The sequence below is a fragment of the Branchiostoma lanceolatum genome, chromosome 3, assembly GCF_035083965.1.
Source record: "Branchiostoma lanceolatum isolate klBraLanc5 chromosome 3, klBraLanc5.hap2, whole genome shotgun sequence".
NCBI classification, from domain to species: domain Eukaryota; kingdom Metazoa; phylum Chordata; class Leptocardii; order Amphioxiformes; family Branchiostomatidae; genus Branchiostoma; species Branchiostoma lanceolatum.
In genome coordinates this window covers 7,623,337-7,644,276 of record NC_089724.1, presented here as the reverse complement: position 1 = coordinate 7,644,276, position 20,940 = coordinate 7,623,337, and the positions used below count along the sequence as shown (strand labels likewise).

Here is a 20,940-nt window from a genome sequence, read left to right as displayed (position 1 = left end):
GACTGTTAGCATGTCTCAAGATAGAAGATACATGTGCGATTTGTTAGCATTCGAATGGGGGTTTATTGACTTTTAAAACATGTAGTAAGGGTTTGCGAGTGAACAATCATAATCGTTAAAGTCAAGAATGCGTTATTTGTAGGACGGGTCGGAGGGCGAAGTTCATCTTTATCGTTACTCACGTTTGATCTCATTGGATAATTTGCTATTGTGTAGTGATTGACTTACGTCCACATAAGCTACTCGTACTACACGATAATTATGTTTTTTCTGACTGCCCTTCAATTCATTTGGATATCAAGCACTCAGGTTTATTTACTACAGTGCGCTTGTGAACAACCACGACTATACTCGAGATATTAGTCCTATCAAAACGTTAAGCAGCTACTTCTGACCTGAATAACATTCTTCACCTACGTTTCACAAAATTAAAATGCACAATACTTTTTGATGTTTCAAACGCGCCAACATTCAAAACCACTATCTTTTTCATCGGAATTTAAGTCAGCTTCAAATAATGGCAGAAAAATCTGTAAACAATGGCAGATGTTATGGCCCTGTCCCAGTGTGCCCAGTCCGCGTGTGCCCATGGGCGGCGATGATGACTAATATATAACCAAAGGTCATTTCCTCATGATAGTCGAAATAGCAGGTTTCGAAAGGCCTTTTGTGACTGCTATCTCTGAAAACGGGACACTTTCTGATTGCTGTGGTACTCATTGTTAGCAACGCAGCCACCAGAACACGGCGTTGATGAGAAAAAGGGTAGTTATCAGAGAGACGGCGACGATAACGAAACGGCACCAGAAGCCTGTTTTGGAGGCTATCCTCAATTAACTTCAAGTTGGCTACGTGTGTCGATCTAGTTCAGATCTGCCGAACACCCCGTCAGAGACGGGTCGGAAATTCGGTAGCTCCTTCAAGAGTCGTCACCATGCGGTGAGTACGAATGGAATTTTTATAGGAACGTCGTTACAGACGTCAGTTTTACATCGTTTTCACAAGACAGTTGGTTGTGACTGTGTTTGCAGGATATTTGGTCAGTTCGAACCGTGGCTGGTGGCGAGAAAAGTGGGCGGTGTGCTCGCACAGGCGGCTGGCAAGCGCTGCTTCGGAGTGAGACTGCGAAATAATAGAAGCTGCTTCAAGCAGTCAGGTCGTCTTTTTTTCGCATATTTCGTAATGAAGCAGATATCCCTTTGCCTTCTTATCAATGGTTCATAGATACCTATCATTACATATTGGAACATAGTCAAACTTCACCGTACTAAATTCCATGTTGAAAGCATTTGCTATGAACTTAGTTTGTGTGCAGCGGCAGGGTTTAAAACGCGGACGTACGAAATACTTGCTCATTTGAAACCGTCACATAAGGTTCTTGAATGTGTTACTGGCCACCAAGCAGTACCTGGACGTACCTGCCGACGCAGAACTTTCCCTGAATACTGTTGACAGTCTGTCGGCTACAGATTTTGACGTAAATCGTCTACTAATGAATGCACCACCTTAAAATTCAACCAACAATCAAACGCCTACCTGTTACACTATTTCTAGCCGTCTAGTTAAGCCTTAAGATGCTTTCTTTGCGTTCTCTTAGATCCTTATTATTTCCAGAGCGTTTTCTTACGAATGGTTTTCTACATAATTATTAAGTTATTTTAATCCATAAGTTAGTTTTCCATGATGTTTCGAACACTTATTCTAGAACTGTGACAAATACTTTCACACCGCCTCCTGAAGTACAGTATGCTTTTCATATTATGTTTGTGGGACCGGCCTTGTGCTTCGATGTGTTTACTTCGTAGTATAGATATGCGTATTTGGACACAGTTGTTTCCTACAGTGGCGTCTTATGGTCCCCAGTTGTTCAGTTCAGTTCATCCTCTTTTTAGAGGTGACAGAAGTTCCTGTCGTACATGACAGATCGAAGTTCGTCATCTTCAAGGCCAACATCCTCTTCAATTACTTTCTTTAGTGTCAACCACGGGCGACCGCGACCTTATGGTCCTAATCGCGGAATAATGTCTTGCAATCATGGATAAGTGAAGCAAAAGCGCACTGAGTAAATTCTAACTTAGTACTAGTTTTTGCCTGTGTGGTAGGAGATTTACACATTGGATGGTCTAACTTGAAAGGTTTTTTTTTCAGGCGTTTTAAGTCAATTGCTAGTTGCCAGGAAATGGTTAGGTTTGATTTGATAATTGAAATGTATCGTTAAATTAAAATGCAGACGGCAGCGATGTTGATGCTGTGTTTCTGTAAAGCAAATGCTCTTGGAACCAAATTTTAGTGTTTTTGAAAGCTTCATATCTTGTGCATGACAGTTGAGTGGCTGGTATATTTTGGGACAAGAGCTCGATCTACTCAGCTACCTTCTTATCAGCACCGCCATTGTTGAAATAATATATTGTGTGTGCAATGACTAGGCTTACTCACCTTTCAAATCAATATATATAATGGGTAGCAACAAACACGGCGTTATGAGAGATGGGACTTGTAGTAGTAGAGTAGAGGTAGTAGAGGTCAAGGGATAGGTGCGTTGTGGTGAGTAGTAGTCTAGAGCAGACTTTACCATAGAAAAAAAAAGCACCTTAGTTGCATATCTGATACGAAACGTTTATATACTAGTATACCTTAAATGTTAGCAGTAAATGATGGGAAATTCAGATTTGTGACTTAGATTGAGGCTATATGATCATACATGAAGTGTATGTAACTTAGAGCGTACGTACCCGGGGTGTCTTTTGAACAACTTTCTTGTTTACTTTTATAGATGGGTTAGGTAAAATGGGTAATATCGATATCTGAAAAGGGGTGTGAATTTAGAAAAGATGTTGATCAACCCTCCTACAATAACAAAACTAGAGTTCCACAACCTCATACCTTCGCCAAATGATTTTAACCTTTATGACTAACGTATTAGGAGTGTTTCTCATCAATCATAAATCATACCAGTTGATTGCCTTAAAATATAACATGTCCAAAGTATGAGCTTAACAAATTATGAGCTTAACAAAGAAGGTTATGCTAATATTTATCATCAATTATGCAAAGGAGGCCCTTATTAGCATAATTTGATTCAACGATGCTCACATTCACATAACGTCCCAATGCCACAAAAAAGGATTAAATGTATGAAATTGCCGTCATTTGCCAGTGTGGAATAATACAAGTTACGCATTAAGTATGCAAATAAGGCCTACATTTGCATATTTTCTATCTATTAACAGTCCTCTCTTCCTCAGTTACAATTTGAATGGTCATATCATGGAACAAAGCGGATTTTTAAAGTTGCCTCATTAATTATGCAAATTGGAATCTGATTTGCATAATCATCGTCCAATCATACTAAGCATCACACAAGCTATCCACATACCAAAAATCATGACCATCCATCAAGGCCATCATGTTATAGTATTTTTTCATTAATTATGCAAATGAGGTCTTCATTTGCATAGTTCATATCAATTAATATTTCCCTCTTCCTCAGTTACATATGTCACATGTTTCAGAGTCCTATCATGGAATTTGGCGGATGTATAAACTTTCCTCATTAATTATGCAAATTAGATACTGATTTGCATAAGAAGTGTCTAATCATGTACATCATCACTCAAGCTATCTACCTACCAAAAATCATTACCATCCATCAAGCCCTTCTTGAGTTATTCCCTTTCAAAGTCAGACGCAAAACCTGTTCCTGCAGTTCCAAAAAAGCCGCTAGGGGGCCCAAACCCACACCACTTACTCTCTGTCCAAAGATCTATCTACCACTCAAAAATCAGTTCCATAGCATGTCCAGAACACGAGATATCAAAACAGGAAGTTCCGCTGCAGTACCATAAGAAGCCGCTAGGGGGCCCAAAATCTGATCGTTTTTAGGTCTCATCAAAACCTACCAACATACCAAATACCAAGACAATCCATCAAGGCATTCTCGAGTTATTCTGTGCCACTACAAACAAACAAACAGACAAACGCTACCCTCTGCATAACCTTCTCGGCGAAGGTAATTATCCGATAAAGTCAAGCGTATGAAACAGTAGACAACCCTTTGAATTTACGCAGGCTCGAAATAATTTGCTATTGTGTTGTGATTCACATAACCTCAGTTCTGTTAAATTTATCATCTGAGAGGTGACACCATTGTCTCCACAAGTCCCTACCCTACGGCTACGTGTAACATTCTTCACTTACGCTTGATAAAAAAGAGAAACGCATTCATAATATAGAGTCCATTCCAAGACACCGCGAGGGTTGTTATTGTCATAATTTAGAACTATTTTCAAGTTATTGTTATCTTTTGTGTAAGAGATTTGATACTTTTGAAATATTTTGAATGTGATTTCAACTTTATAAATATTTCTTAAGTTTTCTACAACTTAAGAAATATTCATGATGTAGAATATGATATTTACAATGGTTTCTAAATAATGGTAACATCATTCTACCATTATTTACAATTATTTACAATTTCTTACCATTTTCTACCATTATTTGTAACATCTCTATAAATAGGTCAGAGGGCTGGGAAGAAAGTAATTCACACATCATTACGAAGTTTAGGGAAGAATGCTTTCCACAAAGGACCGAGCAGTGTCCTGCAGTGAAGTCTGAAGATGTACAAAGGCAGACAGAAGGGGCGGATTAGCACCTACATTTATGGGGGCAATCACCATTCTACCATTTTCTACCATTTTCTACCATTTTCTGTTAATATTTCTAAAAGTTAAATAATCACATAGATGTTTAGAAATTATTACAAATAAAGAGGTTTTTGTGCAGTTACTTTCAAAATATTTCTAAAGTATCTAATTAAATTCAAATAAATTCATATTTTTGTATTTGATCTTTTAGAAAAATTTAGAACTATTGTCAGTCAGATATTCTTTTATTAGAAATTTTTCAAAATGATTACAAATATTATTATAAAACCCTCGCGGTGACTCGGAATGGACTCTAGTTGATATTTCAATCCGCAACGCTGTTTTATACCTCCCTTTATATCCCATCGAAATGTGAGTTAGCTTTGAAAACTGGCAGAAAATCTGTCAATAATTGTGGGTGTGGTGACCTAGTGCCCGTCTGGCATGAGGTGTGATGGCGCAATACCTTACTAGCACGAGTACCCCAGAGTGGTTAATCTTGTCCAAGTCAACATAGCAGACTTCGAAGGGCTTTTTAACTGCTATCGTTTGCTGAAAACGCAATACTTTTCAAGTCGTACTAACTGCTGGCGTATTCATAGTTATTAAACGCAACCATCAGAACACGGCATTTATGAGAAAACGGGTAGTTATCAGAGAGAAGGCGACGGTATTGAAACGGTACTATAAGCCTGTTTTAGAGGCTATCCTTGATTATCTTGGCTCCGTGATAGAGCGAAGGGCGTCGATAATTGTCGGTTGTCGTTCTATTTCTGCCGGGCACCCCGTCCGGGACGGGTGAAAAATTCGGTATCTCCTCCAAGAATCGTCACCATGCGGTGAGTACGACTACGTTTTTATTGGAATGTCTCTACAGTCGTCAGTTTTATTGGTCTCTAGCAAAGAAGTCGGTTGTGACTAAGTTTGCGGGATATTCGGTCAGTTAGAACCATGGTTTGTGGCGGGAAAAGTGGGCGGTGACTTCGCACAGTACAGGCGGCAGGTGCTCACTGCCTCGGAGTGAGACTGCGAAATAGCTACTTCAATAAGTTAGTTGCCTTTTTTTGCACATGTCACGAAGCAAATATTCATTGGCCTTCTTATTGATGGCGCATAGACACGGTACATGTATCATTTATTACCTATCATTACATATTGGAATATAATGAAACTTTACTGTTCTACATTTAAAATCCAAGCACCTGGTGCCATGAACTTTGTTATTTTGTGCAGCGGCAGGGTTTAAAACGTAGAAGTACGAAATACTTGCTTATTTGAAACCGTCAAATGAGGTTCTCTAATGTGCTACTGGCCGCCAAGCAGGCCTACGCTCGATCTGGACGTAACTGCCGACGCAGAACTTTCCCGGGATACTGTTGACAGTCTGTCGGCCACTGATTAATGCACCACCTTAAAATTCAACCAACAATCAAACGCCTACCTGCTTCACTATTTCTAACCGTCTAGTTAAGCCTTAAGATACTTTCTTTGCGTTCTCTTGTGTCCTTATTATTTCAAGAGCGCTTTCTTATGAATGGTTTATACATATGTTATTTTAATCAATAACTTAGTTTTTTAATGATTTTTCGAACACTTAATTTAAAGCTGTACATGTGACATATACTTTCGTACCGCCTTCTGAAGTACAGTTTGCTTTCCAGGGATGTTTGTGGGAGCTTTGTGCTTCGAGGTGTATACTTCATGGTAGACATTTTTTTGGACAGCGTTGTTTCCTACAATGCGTCACTGCGAAGCAGATTTAGGTCCCAATCTCGGAATGTTATCTCACAATCATGGAAAGTTCATCAGAAGCGCACTGAATAAACTCTAATTTGGTATTTGCCTGTTGGTTAAGAGATTTTCATATGGGATAGTCGAACTTGAGACGGTGTTCCGCTATGGATCCATCACTATTTGCCAGAAAATGGTAGTAGGTTTTGATAATTGAAATTTGCCGTTGAAATGCAGACGGGAGCAATGTTGACGCTGTTTTTCTGAAGTAGCTTTTCTATTTAACAAACACTTTTAGACCAAAATGGTAGTGTTTTGAAAGCTTTATAGATATACTATGTGTATGACATTTGGGTTACTGGTATATTTTTGGACAAAAGCCCGAGCCGTCGCTACGGAAGGTCTGACCCTCTCATCAGCGCCACCACTCAAAATACTACTTTTTGTGCGTGTGCAATGACTAGGCTTACTTACTTTTCTTATAAGTGTAGTGGGTTTCAACAAACACGGCGTTATCAAAAGATGAGACTTGCAGTAGTAGAGTAGAGTAGAGGTAGTAGAGGTCAAGGGATAAGCCTAGGTTACACATAGCCGAACATGGCCTTCCGACTCTCCCCCGACCATGGTTGGAGTGATTCGGGAGTGATTCGGGAGCTAGCTCGGTTGGCGTTCGGCCGAGTCGGCTGGCATTCGGCTGAGTCGGCTGGTGTTCGGCTGCGCCAGCCGAATGTTTTGAAAATTTCAAAACATTCGGCTCTGGACGGAGGGTCTGAAATGGGTCGGCTGGTGTTCGGCTGGTGTTCGGCGCGGTCGGCTAGTGCTCGGCTGGTATTCGGGATTGAGTCAGTAGTAAAATTAGAACCTTAACCACGCCAGAAACACTACTGACTTACTCCCAACTAGTTTCCAACCTACCCATAACTCACCCCAAGGCCGTAGACAAATCTCTGCTAACTAATTCTCAACCAAGTGACTACTATCGGAACGTGGGCGAATCACCCCCGACCTTCACACGACCAAAAACAAAGAAGAACACTAAAAGCAGTATTAAAGCTAGCCATGATCCGAATTCGATCTCTCGGTGATGTTAACAGCATAATAGAATGGATTATTTTAATTAAAACCGCAAATGACCCCTCTTTTGAAAGTCGCTGAATATGTCCATTTCAATTCGTGAGAGGGTCTGCAATCGGTCGGGGTTTAGTCAGGAGAGATTCGGCAGTCTGCGGCTAGAGGTCGGGATGGTTGGGAATAAGCTAGAAAGCATTCGGGGCCCATTCGGGAGTAATTCGTGTACTGGTTAGGAGATGATCGGCGCATCTTCGGCGCATGTTCGGCGCCAAAGATAGGCGTGGCCCAAAAACTGGTCAGACTGCTCCCGAACTACCGCCGACCCGAGTCGGCTAGCGTTCGGGAGCCATGTTCGGCTATGTGTAACCTAGGCTATAGGTGCGTTGTGGTGAGAAGTAGTGTAGAGCAGACTGTTTTTTTTTCACCATAGCCTTGGAAGAAAAAAAATTTCGCACCTTAGTTGCATATCTGATACGAAACGTTTATATATACCTAAAAGCTTTAGCAGTGAATGATGGGACTTTCAGATTTGAAATAAACAAACAAACAAACAAACAAACATTTGTGACTTAGATTGAGGCTATATAACCATACATGACGTGTATGTAACTTAGGACGTACGTACCGGGGTGCTCTTTAAACCACTTTATTGTTTGCTTTTCTTGATGGGCTAGCGCAATTGAAATGGGGAATATCGATACCTGGGCGTGAGTTTAGACAAGATGTTGATAAACCCCCCCTACAATAACAAAATTATCGGATAAAGTCAAGCGTATGAAACAGTAGACAACCTTTGAAGCTACGCAGGATTGAGTTAATTTGATATTGTGTTGTGATTCACATAACCTCAGTTCAGCTCAATTGATCATCTGAGAGGTGACATCATTGTCTCCACAAGTCCCTACCCTACGGCTACGTGTAACATTCTTCACTTACGTACGCTTGACAAAAGAGAAACGCATTCACAATATATTGGATATTTGTCGCTGTTTTATACCTCTCTCTCTCTGTGTATATATATGTATATATCTCATTGAAATTTTAGGTAGCTTTGAAAACCGGCAGAAAATTTGTCAACAATAGTAGGTGTGGTGACGCAGTCCCCGCCTTGCCTGAGGTGTGATGGCGCAAGCCTGAGTGCCCCCGAGGGTTCATGGTTAATCTCGTTGAAGTCAACATAGCAGGCTTCGAAGGGATTTTTACCTGCTATCGTTGGCTGAATACGTAGTACATTCTCATGTCATACTAACTGCTGGCGTACTCGTAGTTTTTAAACTCAACAATCACGACATTGATGAGAAAATGGGTACGTTATCGGACAGAAGGCGACGATATAGAAACGGCACCAGAAGCCTGGTATGGAGGCTTTGATTAACCTGGCTTCGTGATAGAGCGAAGTGCGTCGATAATTGTCGACAGTCGATCTATTTCTGCCGAGCACCCCGTCTGAGACGGGTCGGAAATTCGGTATCTCCTTAAAGAATCGTCACCATGCGGTGAGTACGGCTAGGTTTTTATAGGAACGTCGTTACAGACGCCAGTTTTACACGGCCTTTCACGAAACAGTCGGTTGTGACTGAATTTGCGGGATATTTGGTTTGTTGGAACCATGGGTACTGGCGAGAAGAGTGGGCGGTGAGCTCGCACAGGCGGCTGGTGCGCACAGCCTCAGAGTGAGACTGTGAAATAGCTAGCGCTGCTTTAAGAAGTTATATACAATTAGGTTGTTTCTTCGCATATGTCGTTAAAGATATCTTAGGAGGTTATACCGTTTCACTCCCTTCTTACTAAGAGTGCAAAGACGCAAGACTTAACATTACACATGCGGAAATTCTGAATTTTAACCGTACCAGATTTAAGCATTCAAGCATTCAAGCATTTGTTCCTTTGAACCCGGTTTAGTTAGTTTGTGTGCAGTGCGCAGGGTTTCTCAACATAGTACAATGTAGTCCGACATATGTGTACATTTGAGACCGCCATTCTGGTACTACTTGCCTCCGGCCCGAAGTGGGCGGGCGGGCGCACGCGCGCGGTCTCAGAGATATGTCCGGAAAGAACTTCCTCCCTATATTTAACTGTTATGTCTCTCGGCCACTGCTTTCCAATTCAACGGCGTAAACCATTTACAGATTAGTGTACCGCCTAAAAATACAGCCGACATCGAATGTCAACGTGCCACGAATGTTTCCAGACTCTATGGTTAAGCCCCAAGATGCGTTTCGAGTGTTTTTCTTGGGTCCTTGCTATTTCAATATCATGTTTGTACTTTGTATATCTATTTGCCTATACATGTGCCGTAGGTGATTTAAGTGATAGTTATTGGTAGGCATGTATTTTGGTCAGGGGACAAGGCTGTTATATCTTGTCGGTCACAACAAGTGTTACGGAATGTCGGTGTGAGCCCAGATAAGTGAATCTTTGTTAAAATGTCCAAATTCAAAAGGTGCAATATAGTGAGGACCGAAAACGCCAGCAGTATCCCTTTGGTCCGGTCAAATTCTCTGGTACATTTACTGTGAAGACTATGGAAAAGCACATCTAGTGCATTGGAAACACACCTGTGGCGGTTGGTATTTGACAATCGTCAGAAAGAATGTGAAGAACAAAGCGGGCGCAGAAGGTGCGTCATGTTATTGGCACCTGGCCATCACGGCATGACTTCTACTGATCCGTTCATAAAAACTAAAAGTATTCTATTCCAAATCATGATACTGTAGTCACAATATTTCTGCAATGTTCTACAACTTGGGCCAGCGCAAATACCTCCTGTTGGGAGCGGCTAAGTGCAGTTTATAATTTCCATTGAAAAAAATAATATTTGGTGTAGACGTTGTTGGTAATCTTTTACATTATGAATGGTATCTGTGCTCAACATAGAATGAAGACTTATAATCAATGAATTTCATTTAAGATCATTAGGAACGCGCCCTTGTAAGGGCTCGTATGTTTTCGCTAGCCACAATGTTAAAAAAAGACTCACCTCTTTGGCCACGCCTCCATAATGACAGAATAATTGCTACTACGTGACAGGACACATCTTTGGAGATGTTAAGTCTTTAGTCGCTGGATGGCTGCAGATATCTGATAGAATGCCAGAGGGAGCATTTGAACACTGTTTGATTTGGCTACTGCTTGCTTAATTGCCCAACGTATCTTGACCGACCGGTCTGCTATTAGTACAAGCTAAGTGAACCACCAGTAATTCATAACAAGGGGTGTTTGTACTTTTGTGTACTTGTAATAACTAAATTGCACAAGAATTGTACTAGATGAAATGAATGACCACTTCTTTTACTTAACATCGATATGAGATAAAACTGCCAGATACTATGTAGTATGGGATGAGACTATAAACTTGTACAGTCTTTGATGGAATGAATCACACTTAGCCTTACTGTGTACTGCAGGGATTATAACATATTTCAAGTAAATTTGATCCTTTCATTCATTGATATAAATTCTGGTATAGGACACGACAGACATGTATATGATGATTAATAAGCATTAATAAGGGTTGTGGCGAGAAAAGTGGGCGGTGAGCTCGCACAGGCGGCTGGTGCGCACTGCCTCAGCGTGAGACTGTGAAATAGCTAGCGCTGCTTCAAGAAGTTATATATAATTAGGTTGTTTCTTCGCATATGTCAGTAAAGATATCTGAAGAGGTTATATAGTTTTCCTCCCTTCTTACTACGGGTGCAAAGACGCAAGAGTTACCATTACATGTGCGAAAGTTCTGAATCTTTACCGTACTGTAGTTAAGATCCAAACTTTTGTTAATTTGAGCCGTTAAGTTTGTTCGTGTGCTGTTCAGGGTTTCTAAACATAGTACAATGTAGTAACGTTACGAGATATGTGTTCATTTGAGACCGCCATAGGAGGTTCTGCCATTCTGGTACTACTTGCCCCCGGCCTGAAGCGGGCAGGCGGACGCGCGCGCGCGAGGTCTCAGAGATCTGTCGAAACAGAACTTCCTCCCTAGTATACTGGTGACAGTATGTCTCTCGGTCGTTGCTTTCCGATTCAACCGCGTAAACCATTTACAGACTAGTGCACCGCCTCAAAATACAGCCGACAGTCAAAGGTCTACATGCTACGAATTTTTTAAGACTCCATGATTAAGCCTCAAGATGCGATCCGAGTGTTTTTCTTGGGTCCTTGTTATTTCAAATACATCAATTTCAATATCATTTTTGCCTGTGCCGTGGGAGATTTACGTAGTTATTGGGAAGCCATATGAATTTTGGTCGGGACAAGGCTGTTATATCCTGTCGGTTACAACAAGTGTTACGGAATGTCCGAGTGAACTCAGAGAAGTGAACCTTTGTGAAAATGTCAAAATTCAAAATGTGCAATATAATGAGGACCAAAAACGCCAGCAGTATCCCTTCGACTAGGTCAAATTATCTACTACATCTACTATTTAGACCATGGAAAAGCTCAATACCCACAGAAATTCCGCCATGGGCATAGAACTAAACTTTATCATATCTAGCGCATTGGTAAAATTGGGGACACATCGGTGGCGCGGTTAGAATTTGACATCTGTCAGAAGGAATGTGAAGAACAAAGCGGGCACATAAGGTGCGTCATGTTATTGGCACCTGGCCATCACGGCATGACTCATACTGATCCGTTCATAAAACCTAAAAGTATCTTATTTCAAATCATGATACTGTAGTCACAATATTCCTGCAATGTTCTACAACTTAAGCCAGCGCAAATACCTTTTGTTGGGAGCGGCGAGGTGTTGTTTATAATTGCCATTAAAAAGAATATTTGGTGTAGACGTTATTAGTAATCTTTTACATTATGAAGGGTATCTGCTCAACATAGAATGGATATCAATGGATTTTATGTAAAATTATTAGGAACGCGCCCTTGTACGGGCTCGTATGTATTCGCTAGCCACAATGTAAAGAAATGACTCAACTTTTTGTCCATGCCTCCATAATGACAGAATAATTGCTACTACGTGACAAGACAGATGTTTGGAAATGTCAAATCTTTAGTCACTGGATAGGTGCAGATATCTGATAGAATGCAAGAGGGAGCATTTGAACCGTTTCATCGACGCATTCGCTAACTGCTTACTTAATTGCCCAACGTTTCTTGTCCGACCGGTCTGCTATTTGTACAAGCTTAGTGAACCACCAGTAATTCGTAACAAGGGGTGTTTGTACTTTTGTGTACTTCTGATAACTAAATTGTACAAGAATTGTACAGAATAAAATGGATGACAACTTCTATTACTTTTGCAAAAATTTTATGACATTATAGTACTCTGCCAGATACTATGTAGTGTGGGGTGAGACTATAAACTTGTACAGTCTTTGGTGAAATGAATCACACTTTGCCTTAGGCAGTTTTTTATGTACTGTCCTATGTTAATTGTAGGGATTTCAACATGTGTGTTTCTATAGTTAGATTTGGTCCTTTTATCCATTGATATGAATTAGGGTATAGGACACGACAGACATGTATACGATGATTAAGTACTTGGATCATTCAACTCATTTGTACACTAGCGCTGGATACCCTCGAATAGCTTCCCGTCTTGTGTGGTGCCAAAAGTGATGAAAAGCTGTGCGAATTTTGTGTAAATGCTGTGCACTACTGGTTGTAAAAGTTTTGCAATTTTCAAATAGAACAGTTTGCGCGATAACGAGTTTGGTTACATGTTTTTTATGTGTCAAATCGTGTGCAGGCGTTTGATGAGCTGTTCAAACAGCAGGCCCGCCTCAAAAACACGCAGAGGAATAACGTTTAATCAATACATTTTTATCTCCATGAAAAAGGAGATCTTGTTTTGGCTGTGTCTGTGTGTCTGCGAGTCTATCTGTGTGTTTTTGTTTCCAGATTGTTGTAGTTAGCATATATAGCTCAGGAACCTCTGTATGGATTATGACGATATTTAGTATGTCGGTCAGTGTTCGGAAGACAAAGGTTAAGGTCGATTTGGGGCACTCGGTATGTGACCTTGGTACGGGCCTCACTAAATACCGAAAACAACCGAAAACAACCGAATACAACCAAAAACAACCAAAAACCACCGAAAACCACCGAAAACAGCAAATCACTGAATACCGAAAACAACCGAAAACAACTAACAGTAAACAAAACAACCAAAAACCCCCCAATCATCATCATCATCATCGTTCCTCCTCTTTCGAGGTACAGCAAGAGAAGTTCGTCCTCCAGAATTTCTTGTCATTCATTGCAGAAAGGAGTTCCTGTCCTTCCAAATTAGTTTCAGTTTCTATGAGTTTCTTGAAAGTTGTGATTGGTCGACCAATCCTTCTGTTTGCGTCCGGGTTCCAAAGCAGAAGCTTTCCCGCTGGTTCACTGCTACGTACAACGTGGCCCGCGAGACTCAGCCGTCGACGTTTCACCATATCGTGGTGATATATGGCAATGGTCCATATAACTGTCTATTTGTAGGGTGCTTCCACCATGGTGTATTACACGGAGCATCTTCGTGTAAGTGCCATCGAGTTTTCTGGAGCGTGTCGTCGTCATAACCCAGGATTCAGAGCCATATTTATAGAATTGCTTCTATACATGCTTTAAACACTTTTGTCTTAGTTTGTTTTCTGATCGGAGACTTCCAAATTTTTTGTAATGAGTGGAGGGCACTTCATGCCTGAGCTATCCTGATATTCATGTCATGTATACTATCAGTGTAGCCTCCGAGGTATTTAAAGTCGGCAACTTGCCCGATTGTAGTACCGTCGGAGGCTAAAAGTAGACTGTCAGTTGTAGGATTTAAATGCATGTACTTAGTCTTGGAAGCGTTGAGGTATAAACCAATTTTATTACATGATGTTTCGACTTTGTTGAGAAGATTTTGAGCAAACTTTATTGAGTTTTCGAGCAAGGCAATGTCATCGGCGAAATCGAGATCAGGGAGGGTTTCAGCTGGGTGCCATCGGCTCCGACGACGACGGAGGGTTAGACCCTCTGTGTCGGATATGGAAGACCATAATGCTTAGATGCAATTTGTGACAAAGAAATTCCTCTATAATTGTCTGGGTGACGCAAGTCCCCTTTCTTAGGGATGGGGACAATTCCAGACATGCCCCATTCTTTTGGGCGATTACCGTTATATTTCGTATTACAAAAATGCAAAAGGTTTTTTAGTCATATTTGGCATCTTCCAAAACTCAGGTGGAAGGCCATCCATGCCGGGAGCTTTCCCATGGTTGCCGTGGTAACCTCGTCCTGAGAGAACTCACCACTCTTGATCTCAGTGAAGACCTCGAATACCTTATGAATTGGTTCGCTGTCTGGTGCAGAATCAATATTTACATTAAGAAGGTTTTTAAAGTGGTTCTCCCAGATTTTAAGACGATCTTCTCCTTCTATGTACACAACATTACTTGATTTCTTTCCTGAAAGAGACTTTACGAGATCCCATGCGTTTTTGATGTTAGATACTGAAGCTGGATGTTCAAAGGTACGTAGGGTCTCATTGATACGATTGTCTTTACAGCGATCGTACGTTCTCCGTAAATTGAACTGGGCTGTTTGCACATTACGCGTAGAAGCTCTAAGTGTTGCCTTTCTTTCTTTAACTACTAGCTCTGCATCTATGGTGACTTGAGATCGACGAGGTTTAGCTGGTAATAAGTCCTTGCCGGTTTCATGTGCGATATTGACAAAGGATGTATAATTTTGCTCGGACTGAGGTAAGTTTTCATAACGTGCCATAACTGTATCGTCTATCTCAGATGCAAGCTGATTATTTGTTGCAACTGTCCTCCAGAATAATTTCTTTGAGGCTACAGGTTTAGAGGATCTTAGGCTGAGTTTTACTGTCGCTGTCACGATGCGGTGGTCGCTACCCACCGGGTTGGATGAAGAATATGCCTGACAATCCTCAACACTGTTCCGCCAGCGCTTACGGAAAAGACAGAAATCTATCTCAGAGCGGTCGCCCTTAGGTGATCTGAATGTCCATAATTTGCGATTTGGTTTCCGGACGGAGATGTTACCAACTACTAGGCTATGTTGCTCCATAAAGTCATTTAAAAGCAAACCGTTACGATTTGAAACCTTGTTAATGGAAAAACCCTTCGCGATTTGAGCATTCATATCTCCTCCTATAAATAGCATGGAGTGCGATGGAATGGCCTCCACTGCATTACTTAATTTTGTGTAAAAGTCATTTGCAACATCATCACTGACAGGTAAACAGTTATGTGGCGCGTGACAGGATATAACAACAGCTCCTGGGTTTCCCTTGAAACGGGCTACAATTATACGCTCGTCTATTTTTCTCACAGAGAGTAGTAGCGGGAGAAGTCTATCATTGACACAAATGCCGACAAAACGGGTGGACGCGCCTGCAGAATTTCTGGTGGCCGAAGCTGTAAATAGAGATATGGTTCCCATATTCCGTGCAACTATTTCCTCTACAGAGGCACTATGAACAAAACGATGTTCTTGAATGCATGTTATCGAGATATCATAATCACTCATAAGCTTGTCAAGTTCTACTTGCGATGAAGTTGTTTGTAGGGTTCTGCAGTTCAGTGTAGCAAGCTTGTTGGGCTGACGGGGTCTGGACAGTCCTCCTCTCGAACGTTGACTTCCAGCACTGGGTACGAACTCCATCTTGCTTGACTTTAGGCTCCAAAGATGTTTGTGCGGCTCGCCACGCCTGCACAGGCTCTTGGTCGAGGTCACGAGTAAACTTGCAAGGTTCCGAAACATAACCGAGGAAAAAGTCGTGGGAAATTATAATAAAACTAAATGAAAAAGAAAGAAAGAAGAGCCCCCTTTGTGGCGCCTCAGGGGTGGGAGGGGGGTACTCAACGCAGTCCCACAACACTGCAACAAAAATTCATCCTAACTTCATAACAAACATAAAATGGAACACAAAACGTACTGAAAAACTATCTAGGAAGTAGATGACACAAACATGGACCTCCATGGGCCACCCTAACGTAGGATTACAGCGAATTTCTCATCCCAGTGTAGGGATAGGAGCTCCCGTGGAAGACACCCCACCCCCCCCCCCCCCCCAAAACAACCGAAAACAAGAGTCTTAGGACCCGAAATCTCCGTGAAATTTTGTTTTTTATTAAATGGTGTCTTTTTTGCCATAGTGGATTGTTCTTGCCGTTGCAAGTTGTGTTTTTTTTTGCCAGTGGGTGCTTGTTTGGTTCTCATATGTGTTCCCTACCAATGTCAATCTATATCCCTAATACCCCCATTCCACTTGGACGGCGCTCTCATCGCGCTCTCACGGCGACCTCATTTTGGCCAGATCGCCGTGAGAGCGCCGACAGCGCGGCGAGAGCGCCATTGAGAGCGCCGACAGCGCGGCGAGAGCGCCGACAGCGCGACGAGAGCGCCATGCGCGCCGTCACCTCGGCGATGGTTTTGAACATGCTCAAAACCTTCGCCGTGAGAGCGCCGAGGATGGCGATCAAAAAACGAGCGCCGAGAGAGCGCGGAGCGAGCCCGGTGAGCGCCGTGTCAGCGCCGAGAGAGCGCGGTGAGCGCCGTGAGAGCGCCCAAGGTGGGATCAAAGGGCCCCAGCGAGCGCTCAATGATCGCAGCGAGCGCTCTATGAGGATTGAATGGTCTCAACTGTAGTTAACACAAATTTCATTCTTGAAGTGTTGTATCTTGAATTTCTGGGAATTTTGTGGTCAAATCATAGTTTTGCTCGTGGGCAATACAAATTGACCAATACCTACAAGTACTTGCTTCCATTCAAATAAAAATTCCCTCCAAGTTTTATTGTCAGTGGTTCAAAATATGTTTCAAAATTCTGTGATTTAGGTTTTTATTATAACGTAGAATGATAAAATGTGTTTATTGCAAACAGTTAACATGACAGACAACACAGAAAAAAAGTTGAACATACATATATTACTTAAGACACACACTGAGCGACCGTGCAGCGACTAAAATTGAATCTGTTTTCCCCTTGATTTTATCATTCAAATATGATGCAAGAGGTAAATGTATGACTGAGAAGATAACAAAGCACACAAAACGTAATAAAAATTCGTTCTTTATCTCTGGAATTCGTTGAGTGATCTGTGAAATCTTTAAAAAGTTGCTGACATTTGACATTTTAGTCGCGCTGAGAGCGCGCAAAGATCGCTGTAGAGATTCCACTTGAGCACGTTTTCCAGGAGTTCGGCGCTCTCATGGCGCTCAGGACCATTTTAGGTCGCCGTGAGAGCGCGATGAGAGCGCCGTCCAAGTGGAATGGGGGTATTAATGGTATGACCACCACTTGTCGGCCCCTGGAGAAGTGACCCAGTTTTGCTACTAATGTGACAGGTGTGACCCAGTTTTGCTACATGCCTAAAATGGAGGTATAGATTTTCTTTATTACTTATGCAAATTCAGCCCCAATTTGCATAATTTGAACTTCAGTGTGTACATCTATGTCCAACCTACCTGCGTACCAAATAACTTGAAAATCTGTTGTAAATACAATATGCAATGAAGGCAACTATCATCTAAGGCGGAAAATTAAGTGGAAGCACTACCGTACCTTATTATATATTCTGTAATGCTGTAAGGAAAAATTGATGTTCATTGTACTGTACTTTTGTTAACAATAAACTTTATTACAAAGGTTATGAACAGAACAAACTGCGAGAACCAGATAGCTGCGACCTTTGGCTCCCACTTTGAAAACAATAATAGTAATAATAGTTTATTGCAAATTTATGCCCGTAGGCTAATTGCATGTTGACAACAATATCGAAATACAAATATAAGGTAAAACAAAGGTATACATGAATACAAGATCATTCTATATTGCTATTCTACAGTAAGTTTCTATATACAATGGAATATTGAAGTGCATCAGAATCATCTTCTCCCTAAAATAGAGGATGTGATGAGACATTGATATTGGGGGATATCGGTGACTATTTTTTGTTGTTTTCTAGTTGTTTTCGGTTGATTTCGGTTGTTTTCAAGTTGTTTTCGGTTGTTTTCAAGTTGTTTTCGGTTGTTTTCAAGTTGTTTTTTGTTGTTTTCGATGATTAGTGATATGGTTGTTTTCGGTTGTTTTTGGTTGTTTTCGGTATCTAGTGAGACCGCTTGGTACCACTACTGTAGCAGATAGCTTGTAATGTGAATAAGAATTGGTGTAGATTTGGGCCCACTAGCAGCTTTCTCTGGAACTGCAGTGGCGGTTTTTTGGTCAGAATCTTCCAAGGAGAATAACTAAACAAAGAAATGACTATGATATCTAACATGTACATGATTAAGTGCAAATCATGTAAATCTATATTTGCTGTGTTTTCCATTATAGAACTCAAATACATGTACAGGTAACATATGTAGTTAATGGCAGGTGGAACATTAACATATACCAATTATACAAATAGATTTCTATTTTGCATAATAAATACAAAAGTGCCATAACTATATAAACTTTTGCTTACGAATGTCTTGGACAATAGGGAGTTAATAGTCATGTCATGTTAGGCGATGAGAGTTTAGGAGAACAGTATCCATAGTTGCGGTGTCGACTTTCGATCTAAATTGCCATATTTCTTTCCGTCTCAGGGTCTTCATCGGCCTCGTGGTTTGCCTCACCCTCGTACTCTATGTGGCTCCTGTCGGCGGAAGGAAAGTTACAAGTACGTCTTGGAGTTTGTTATATTTGAGTACAAGAATATACCACTTGTGCAATTTATTTGGGTGTCAGTTGATGTAATGTTACAATATGAATAATTGCTCATTGGACCCTTATGTAATATCGAAAGTCTGATTTGATGTACATGTGCCAAGTTTTACTTTCATGTATATCTTTATGTCTTATCTAAGTACTAAAAGAGAGTGATATGTATGTGTCTACCCTACAGAAACATGTAAGCCTTTGAAGTTTCCGGACACGACAAGTGATTGCGACAAGAACCTGAAGAATGGGCGTTACCCCAAAGGAACCGTCTGCATGTTTGACTGCAAGGAGGGATGCATAAAGCTACAAGGAGGTAGAAGGAGGACATGCAAGATCAGGGGCCGGTCAAAATGGTGGGCTGGAGGACGTGGTCTGGTTTGTCTTTGTGAGTAATCACCTTTCAAATACATACATCATGATCTAAATAGTATGAGGGTACGACATAATTCACATTCCAGTGATTTACTATTATAATCATGATCAAAAAAGGTTAGTATATTTTGTGGTTATGATGTACATTTGTGACATAAAAATTCAAGCGTCCGAAACGCGTTGCAAGTTTTGACGCTGCAATGACGACATGTACAACAAAACATCACATATAGTTATTTTTCTGCACTGTTTCTTCACATGCCGACGTATCAGTTAATGTCAGGTTGGCCAAAGCAGTGTTCTTGGATACACCTTTTTCTTTGACTATTACTGACGACGTTGTCAAAGCTCGGTCAGACAGTCAAACATAAGGTCAATTTGAAACACAGGTTCCAGACAATATTTTAGCAGGGAACAAGTGAAAACATCTTTTCCCTGAATCTGCTCCCTATCAATTATTTAAGAACGTGTTGATTGGAAATACGCAATGTTTATTGCTATAAAACCATGGGACTCTGTGGTTATATTTCAACCAAATAAGACACCATGCAGGACTTGGTTATCTGACATTTTCCACTTGCGTATATGACTTGACGGAGGCCAATACGTTTTCCCTATAAAGCCACTGTCATACTTGTGCGTATATTCAAGTGCGCGTGACTTTCGCATAAACATTTTTTTGGTTTAAGTAAGGTTTGCCGGGAAAAAGATGTTTTCTACTTTGATCCACCGTTGTGCACCCTGGTTATCGTACCGAAGAAATCACTTATTCAACTACAAAGTTAACTTAAACCAAAAACATGTTCATACGCAACTCATGCGGGCTTGTATATACTCACAAGTGCATGTGACAGGGGCTTAATGTACGGTGTCGACGCTGGGCGGGTACTGTAAATTTACTATTAATTGTCCGCGGCGTAGTGCCAAATATCCTCAATACGTTCTACCTCCACCTTGATACCATTTACACTGTTCTTTGCAACCTTGTCAACCAGACTTAACATTAGCCAGCGTAACTCCATTCACATGTAGAAAACACTTAATTTCTAACAGTGAAGAGAGGAACTACCAAGGACTCTACCCATACCGTACTCGCGTTTACAATTTGGGGTTGCTAAAGCCCCTAGGCCTGTCACACTTGTGCGTATAAGCACTTCCGTGTGAGTTCCGTATTAAATTTTGTGTGCAGTTGTACGCTAGAACTATCACATTGCTTGAGTTTTGTGTGACGCACATAGGCAGTGTGAATAACGAATTCAGTGCATCCAGTGCGCATGAGGCACGTATGATTTGCATATGAAGTGCGCAATACTATTATCCTTGCAGCGAGTAGCTGCGTAAGAGGTGCGTATGCCGAGCGCATTCCAGACGCACACAACGTCTGCCGACCGCATGCCTTACGCACAACCGATTAATGCTAATTACGAGCATATTGAGTTGCATTGATATCAGCAGTTACTT

General features: G+C 41.3%; 1 long non-coding RNA gene across 1 annotated transcript; it reads left to right on the top strand.

The window, feature by feature from the left end:
• The first annotated feature begins 621 nt into the window (after nt 1–621).
• LOC136429245 (uncharacterized) lies at nt 622–19,437 on the top strand. The gene is made up of 3 exons (XR_010754722.1): nt 622–939; nt 18,993–19,066; nt 19,292–19,437. It is a non-coding gene; the product is annotated as an uncharacterized lncRNA (long non-coding RNA).
• The last annotated feature ends 1,503 nt before the right edge of the window (nt 19,438–20,940 follow it).